The sequence below is a fragment of the Arachis ipaensis genome, chromosome B9, assembly GCF_059453495.1.
Source record: "Arachis ipaensis isolate K30076 ecotype BB chromosome B9, ASM5945349v1, whole genome shotgun sequence".
Lineage (NCBI taxonomy): Eukaryota > Viridiplantae > Streptophyta > Magnoliopsida > Fabales > Fabaceae > Arachis > Arachis ipaensis.
Genome location: NC_142444.1, coordinates 38605263 through 38614516, shown reverse-complemented (window position 1 = coordinate 38614516; position 9254 = coordinate 38605263). Strand labels below are relative to the sequence as shown.

Below are 9254 nucleotides of genomic sequence, written 5' to 3'. Positions count from 1 at the left end.
TTTTGGTTTTCCTATAAGTATGTTTGATACTTCTCAACTCAATCTTAATACAAGTATTTCTGAGAAAGACCAGTCCATACGTTTATCGCCCGTTTTATCCAATTACTCTATTGAAGTAATATCTCAACCCGGTTCTCCTAATAATTGACAAGTATATTCAATTGAGAAATCCGTGTCTGATTATCAGGCAACACATTATTTAATGGTAAAGTTTCTTTTCCTTAGTTTTGCCGTTTGCTATTATTTGTTTCATGGTTAAAATTATTTACTCCATTTCCTCTTAATTCTATTCAGTTGTTGCCTTCAAAATTTGCTTCTGTGGCATTCCCTTCCAGACTTTCATTTGTCAATGTACGACAACCAACTGGACCATCGTTCATAATGGGTCTTCAATGGAGGGGTTCTACTTCATCGGAGGTATTTCTTGCTCGAGGATGGCGTAGATTCTGCCTTCAACATGGAATAGTGCAAAGGAGTGTGGTCAAGTTTACCGTCCCTGTTGATGATGAGAAATCCATGACTTTAGAAGTTTTGAGAATTTAGTATTTATTAGGAGTTTTATTCGCCATATTACCGTGTTGATCCTTTTGGTTACTAATTATAATATAGATTTCTTTATAATATCTTTATTGGATCTTCTATTTATATATGTAATGGATCTAATATATTTGATCATAGTGATTTTCAAATTTTCATATTTTGAGTTGCATGGTTTCAATGATATAAATTTATGTTTTTAAATCCGTCTCTGTTATTTGATTGATGTCAACACATATTACAATTTACTGTAATCCAATCCAGGATCATGACGAAAAACTTCCCATTGCACTGTTGCTTCTTATTCATGCATGTAATCTAATTTAATGTTATAATAAAAATAAAAGTGCTAGAACATAAGATAAAAGAGGTGGCCATTTCAGCTAATATTAATAGTTTCACTCCACACAACATAATTACTAATGAGCAAGTTAAATAAGTTGTAATTTTTTTTCACACGAATTTTGTAGAGTATAGATTTTATATTAGATACATATTGAAATTAGTGGAAAATCAACAAATTAAAGCTTAATCTGATAAGAGTAACTAGGTGTACTTTAATTTAGAAGCATTCTTTTGTTCTTCTCCGTACAAGGACATGAACTTGAACATGGTGTTGAATTGTTGATATATATATATATATATATATATATATATATATATATATATATATATATATATATATATATATTATACGGTTAACTTTTCCTCTTTTCTTAGTCTCTCTTCTTCCCCATGACATATAATCCATCTCAATAATTGCATCACTAATCAAGCAGTGCCTAAAGTTTCTTTCTTTTCTTGCTTCTCTAGCAACATAATTTAGAAAAGTTTAATGGTGGGAGCTCCCAAATTAATAACCTTATTGGAGAAGTGTTCAACTTTGAAACAAGCAAATGAGATCCATGCTCACTATAATTCACCAACTATTATGGCATTATTTTTTTATGTGAACTTAGTTACATCTGGCACTTATAATTTCATGTGCAACCTTTTTCTTTGACAATGTCAATTTCGTTACACTAAGTTACATTGATATGTCCTATTTTTCTTGCAGCAAGTTATCATACCTGTTTACAACAATCAATAACCTAATAAACTAATATTTTTTAAAAATGCATTGATTTCTTTTACAAGACTTTAGTTATTATTCTTCATGTTATATATATGAAACTTATTCCATCTGTTCTACCACACCAAGAACTCTACTCATCCCTTCCCTAACCGAATAAACCTTATATCTTTTCCTATTCTCCTTAACTAATTTTAAGCAATGTCCTCACATTTCAAATTAATCAAGGATATTGAGGCTGCTAATGAAAGCCAAAACTATATGTTAAAAGTAAGAATTATGAAGCTATAGACGATCTCTCCCAAAGAACAGAAATTTCAAAAGTCCATGTTGGAGATGGCAGCAATGGATGAAGTGGTAATGTTATTTTTTGCAAGATATTCTACTAATAAAACTAATTTAATTACTGTGCTGCTTCAACTTAATTTTAAATTAGCTTATATGTGTAGGGTGATCGTATCCAATGCTCAATTAGGAGTCCTCACAGAAGGTTTTTTGAAGGTGATTTATCTGAAGGTAAGATTTACATGGTATCAAATTCTCAGTTGCTTTAAATGATCAGAAATATAAACCAGCAAATCATTCGCACCGGATTTATTTCAAGAGAGAAACTCAGCTTAGGGTTGTACTAGATATCAACCTCTGGTGCGCAAAAATTGTGATTACACTTTGATTATGTAAAATTCATCGCTCTTTCTTTCCCTGGTAATGGCGCCAAAAACATGATGCCAATACCATGGTTCACAACTTCGCACAACTAACCAGCAAGTGCACTGGGTCGTCCAAGTAATACCTTACGTGAGTAAGGGTCGAATCCCACGGAGATTGTTGGTATGAAGCAAGCTATGGTCACCTTGTAAATCTCAGTCAGGCGGATATCAAATGGTTATGTAGTTTTCAAAAATAATTAATAAAATAGGGATAGAAATACTTATGTAAATCATTGGTGAGAATTTCAGATAAGTGAATAGAGATGCTTTCGTTCCTCTGAACCTCTGCTTTCCTACTGTCTTCATCCAATCAGTCTTACTCCTTTCCATGGCTGGCTTTATGTAATATGTCACCATTGTCAATGGCTACTTTCGGTCTTCTCTCGGGAAAATGATCCAAATGCCCTGTCACGGCACGGTTAATCGTCTGGAGGCATCACCCTTGTCAATGGTCACATCCTATCCTCTCAGTGAAAGTGGTCAACGCACCCTGTCACGGCACGGCTATTCATCTGTCGGTTCTCGATCATGCTGGAATAGGATTTACTATCCTTTTGCGTCTGTCACTACGCCCAGCAATCGCGAGTTTGAAGCTCGTCACAGTCATTCAATCATTGAATCCTACTCGGAATATCACAGACAAGGTTTAGACTTTCCGGATTCTCTTGAATGCCGCCATCATTCTAGCTTACACCACGAAGATCCCAATATCTCGGACTCGGTCCCCTGTATTTGTAATCTAAGAGATACTCGTTCAATCGAAGGTAGAACGGAAGTGGTTGTCAGGCACGTGTTCATAAGGAATGATGATGATTGTCACGTTCATCACATTCAGGTTGAAGTGCGAATGAATATCTTAGAAGCGAAATAAGATGAATTGAATAGAAAAACAGTAGTACTTTGCATTAATCTTTGAGGAACAGCAGAGCTCCACACCTTAATCTATGGAGTGTAGAAACTCTACCATTGAAAATACATAAGTGATAATGGAGTTCATTGGTCTCGGCCCTAGAGGGGAACCGGAGTAACCAAGACTGTGAATACAATGATAAAAAGTTCTATTTATAATAAACTAGTCACTAGGGTTTACAGAAGTAAGTAATTGATGCATAAATCCACTTCCGGGGCCCGCTAGGTGTGTTCTTGGGCTGAGCTTAAGTGTTACACGTGTAGAGGTCATTCCTGGAGTTGAACGCCAGTTTTGGTACCAGTTTGGGCGTTGAACTCCACTTTGCAACTTGTTTCTGGCGCTGGACGCCAGAATTGGGCAGAGAGCTGGCGTTGAACGCCAGTTTGCGTCGTCTAAACCTAAGCAAAGTATGGACTATTATATATTGCTGGAAAGCCCTGGATGTCTAATTTCCAACGCAATTGGAAGCGCGCCATTTTGAGTTCTGTAGCTCCAGAAAATCCATTTTGAGTGCAGGGAGGTCAGAATCCAACAGCATCAGCAGTCCTTCTTCAACCTCTGAATCTGATTTTTGCTCAAGTCCATCAATTTCAGCCAGAAAATATCTGAAATCACAGAAAAACACACAAACTCATAGTAAAGTCCAGAAATGTGAATTTAACATAAAAACTAATGAAAACATCCCTAAAAGTAACTAGATCCTACTAAAAACATACTAAAAACAATGCCAAAAAGCGTATAAATTATCCGCTCATCACAACACCAAACTTAAATTATTGCTTGTCCCCAAGCAACTGAGAATCAAATAGGATAAAAGAAGAGAATATACTATAAATTCTAAACTATCAATGAAACATAGCTTCAATCATATGAGTGGGACTTATAACTTTTTGCCTCTTGAATAGTTTTGGCATCTCACTTTATCCATTGAAGTTCAGAATGATTGGCTTCTATAGGAACTTAGAGTTTAGATAGTGTTATTGAATCTCCTAGTTCAGTATGATGATTCTTGAACACAGCTTCTTTATGAGTCTTGGCCGTGGCCCTAAGCACTTTATTTTCCAGTATTACCACCGGATACATAAATGCCACAGACACATAATTGGGTGAACCTTTTCAGATTGTGACTCAGCTTTGCTAAAGTTCCCAATTAGAGGTGTCCAGGGTTCTTAAGCACACTCTTTTTTTTGCTTTGGACCTTGACTTTAACCGCTCAGTCTCAAGTTTTCACTTGACACCTACACGCCACAAGCACATGGTTAGGGACAGCTTGGTTTAGCCGCTTAGACCAGGATTTTATTCCTTTAGGCCCTCCTATCCACTGATGCTCAAAGCCTTGAGATTCTTTTTATTTGCCCTTGCCTTTTGGTTTTAAGGGTTATTGGCTTTTTCTGCTTGCTTTTTCTTTTTTTTTTTTCTATTTTTTTCGCCTATTTTTTTTTCTGCAAGCTTTGTTTTTGCTGCTTTTTCTTGCTTCAAGAATCATTTTTATGATTTTTCAGATTATCAAATAACATGTTTCCTAGTCATCATTCTTTCAAGAGCCAACATATTTAACATTCTTAAACAATAACTTCAAAGGACATATGCACTGTTCAAGCATTCATTCAGAAAACAAGAAGCATTGTCACCACATCAATATAATTAAGCGAAGTTCAAGGATAAATTCGAAACTCATGTACTTCTTGTTCTTTTGAATTAAAACATTTTTCATTTAAGAGAGGTGATGGATTCATAGGACATTCATAACTTTAAGACATAGTTACTAATTACTAATGATCATGTAATGAAGACACAAACATAGATAAGCACATAACATAGAAAACGAAAAAAAGAAGAAATAAGAACAAGGAATGAATCCACCTTAGTGATGGTGGCATTTCCTTCTTGAGGAACCAATGATGTCCTTGAGCTCTTCTATGTCTCTTCCTTGTCTTTGTTGTTCCTCCCTCATTGCTTTTTGGTCTTCTCTAATTTCATGAAGGATGATGGAGTGCTCTTGCTGTTCCACCCTTAGTTGTCCCATATTGGAACTCAATTCTCCTAGGGAGGTGTTTATTTGCTCCCAATAGTTTTGTGGAGGAAAATGCATTTGAGGCATCTCCGGGATCTCATGGTGATGAGCTTCATACGCCTCTTGAGCTCCATGAATGGGCTCTCTTGCTTGCTCCATCTTTTTCTTAGTGATGGGCTTGTCCTCTTTAATGAGGATATCTCCCTCTATGTCAACCCCAGCCGAATTGCATAGGTGGAAAATGAGGTGAGAAAAGGCTAATCTTGCCATAGTGGAGGACTTGTCAGCCACCTTGTAGAGTTCTTGAGGTATAATCTCATGAACTTCCACCTCTTCTCTAATCATGATGCTATAGATCATGATGGCCCGGTCTATAGTAACTTCAGACCGGTTGCTAGTGGGAATGATTGAGCATTGAATGAACTCCAACCATCCTCTAGCTACAGGCTTAAGGTCCAGTCTTCTTAGTTGAACCGGTTTGCCTTTTGAGTCAATTTTCCATTGAGCTCCTTCTACACATATGTCCATAAGGACTTGGTCCAACCTTTGATCAAAGTTGACTCTCCTTGTGTAGGGGCGTGCGTTCTCTTCCATGTTTGGCAAGTTGAACGCCAACCTCACATTTTCCGGACTAAAATCTAAGTATTTCCCCCGAACCATTGTAACATAGTTCTTTGGATCCGGATTCTTACTTTGATCATGGTTCTTGGTGATCCATGCATTGGCATAGAACTCTTGAACCATTAGGATGCCGACTTGTTGGATGGGGTTTGTTAGAACTTCCCAACCTCTTCTTTGAATTTCATGTCGGATCTCCGGATACTCATTTCTTTTGAGTTTGAAAGGGACCTCAGGGATCACCTTCTTCTTGGCCACAACATCATAGAAGTGGTCTTGATGGGCTTTGGAGATGAACCTTTCCATCTCCCATGACTTGGAGGTGGAAGCTTTTGTCTTCCCTTTTCCTTTTCTAGAGGATTCTCCGGTCTTAGGTGCCATCAATGGTAATGGAAAAACAAAAAGCTTATGCTTTTACCACACCAAACTTAGAATATTGCTCGTCCTCGAGCAAGAGAAGAAAGAATAGATGAAGAAGAAAAAGAAATGGAGGAGGGGGAGAAGGGGTTGTGTTTCGGCCAAGAAGGGTATAGAGGGTTGTGTTGTGTGAAAATGAGGGAGAATGGAAGGCTTTATATAGGGAAGGGAGGGGGGTGAGGTTTCGGCCATATAGGGTGGGTGTGGGTGGGAAAGTGATTTTGAATTTTGAAGGTAGGTGGAGTTTATGAGGTAGGTTTATGGGGAAGAGTGGATGGATGTGAGTGGTGAAGAGGTGATGGGGAAGAGAGATTGAGGTGATTGGTGAAGGGTTTTGGGGAAGAGTGTTTATGGGATTGTGTGAAAGAGGGGTGAGAAGAAGTGAGTGGAGGTAGGTGGGGATCCTGTGGGGTCCACAGATCCTGAGATGATCCTGTGGGGTCCACAGATCCTGAGGTGTTCAAGGATTTACAACCTTGCACCAAAGTAGGCATGTAAAATGCCCTTGCACACAACTCTGGGCGTTCAGCGCCAGGTTGGTGCCTATTTTGGGCGTTCAACGCCCATTTGTTGCCCATTTCTGGCGTTGAACGCCAGAACCATGTTTGTTCTGGGCGTTCAGTGCCAGCTCCTCTCCAGGGTGCAATTCTGGCGTTCAGCACCCAGATGATGCCCATTTTGGGCGTTCAGCGCCCAGATACTGCCCATTTTGGGCGTTCAGCGCCAGAACCATGCTCTGTTCTGGCGTTGAACGCCGGGCAGATGCTTCCTCCAGGGTGTGATTTTTCTTCTGCTGTTTTTGATTCCGTTTTCAAAATTTTTTATTTATTTTGTGACTCCACATGATCATGAACCTATAAAGACATATAACCAAGAAAAATATAGTTAGATAAAAATTGGGTTGCCTCCCAACAAGCGCTTCTTTAATGTCAATAGCTTGACAGTGGGCTCTCATGGAGCCTCACAGATGTGCAGAGCTTTGTTGAGACTCTCCAACACCAAACTTAGAGTTTGACTGTGGGGGTTTTGTTTGACTCTGCTTTGAGAGAAGCTTCTTCTGCTTCCTCTCCATGGATGCAGAGAGAGATCCTTGAGTTGTAAACACAAGGTTGTCCTCATTCAATTGAAGGATCAATTCTCCTCTGTCCACATCAATCACAGCTCTTGCTGTGGCTAGGAAAGGTCTTCCTAGGATGATGGATTCATCCTCTTCCTTTCCAGTATCCAGGACTATGAAATCAGCAGGGATGTAAAGGCCTTCAACCTTTACTAACACGTCCTCTACTTGTCCATAAGCCTGTTTTCTGGAATTATCTGCCATCTCTAATGAGATTTTAGCAGCTTGTACCCCATAGATTCCCAGTTTCTCTATTACAGAGAGGGGCATGAGGTTTATCCCTGAACCAAGGTCACACAGAGCCTTAAAGATCATGGTGCCTATAGGACAAGGTATTATGAACTTTCCAGGATCCTGTCTCTTCTGAGGCAATGTCAGTTGATCCAGATCACTTAGTTCATTGGTGAACAAGGGAGGTTCATCTTCCCAAGTATCAATGCCAAATAATTTAGCATTCAGCTTCATGATTGCACCAAGAAACTTGGCGGTTTGCTCTTCAGTAACATCCTCATTCTCTTCAGAAGAGGAATACTCATCAGAGCTCATGAATGGCATAAGGAGGTTCAATGGAATCTCTATGGTCTCTAGATGAGTCTCAGATTCCTTTGGTTCCTCAGAGGGAAACTCCTTATTGATCACTGGACGTCCCAGGAGGTCTTCCCCCTTGGGATTCACGTCCTCTCCTTCCCTTAGAGGTTCGGCCATGGTGCTTATGTCAATGGCCTTGCACTCTCCTTTTGGATTCTCTTCTGTATTGCTTGGGAGAGTACTAGGAGGGATTTCAGTGATCCTTTTACTCAGCTGGCCTACTTGTGCTTCCAAGTTTCTAATGGAAGACCTTGTTTCATTCATGAAACTTACAGTGGCCTTGGACAGATCAGAGACTAAGTTTGCCAAATTAGAGGTATTTTGTTCAGAATTCTCTGTCTGTTGCTGAGTGGATGATGGAAAAGGCTTGCTATTGCTAAACCTGTTTCTTCCACCATTATTAAAGCCTTGTTGAGGCCTTTGATCCTTCCATGAGAGATTTGGATGATTTCTCCATGATGGATTATAGGTGTTTCCATAAGGTTCACCTAAGTAATTCACCTCTGCTATTGCAGGGTTCTCAGGATCATAAGCTTCTTCTTCAGAAGATGCCTCTTGAGTACTGTTGGATGCAGCTTGCATTCCATTCAGACTCTGAGAAATCATATTGACTTGCTGAGTCAATATTTTGTTCTGAGCCAATATGGCATTCAGAGTATCAACCTCAAGAACTCCCTTCTTCATAGGCGTCCCATTATTCACAGGATTCCTCTCAGAAGTGTACATGAACTGGTTATTAGCAACCATGTCAATGAGTTCTTGAGCTTCTGCAGGCGTTTTCTTTAGGTGAATAGATCCACCTGCAGAAGTGTCTAATGACATCTTTGATAGCTCAGATAAACCATCATAGAATATATCCAGGATGGTCCATTCTGAAAGCATGTCAGAAGGACACTTTTTGGTCAACTGTTTGTATCTTTCCCAAGCTTCATAGAGGGATTCACCTTCCTTCTGTCTGAAGGTCTGAACATCCACTCTAAGCTTGCTCAGCTTTTGAGGAGGAAAGAACTTGGCTAAGAAAGCCGTGACCAGCTTATCCCAAGAGTTTAGGCTGTCTCTGGGTTGAGAGTCCAACCAGATTCTAGCTCTGTCTCTTACAGCAAATGGGAAAAGCATGAGCTTGTAGACTTCAGGATCTACTCCATTAGTCTTAATAGTATCACAGATCTGCAAGAATTCAGTTAAGAACTGAAAAGGATCTTCAGATGGAAGTCCATGAAACTTGCAGTTTTGCTGCATCAGAGAAACTAGCTGAGGTTTCAGCTCAAAGT

The 9254-nt window shown here is 39.3% G+C and overlaps 1 non-coding gene across 1 annotated transcript; it reads left to right on the top strand.

Annotated features, from left to right (window-relative positions):
• Positions 1–8859: 8859 nt before the first annotated feature.
• LOC148544361 (small nucleolar RNA R71) lies at positions 8860–8967 on the top strand. Its single transcript, XR_015901249.1, has one exon. It is a non-coding gene; the product is annotated as a small nucleolar RNA R71 (small nucleolar RNA).
• Positions 8968–9254: the final 287 nt, after the last annotated feature.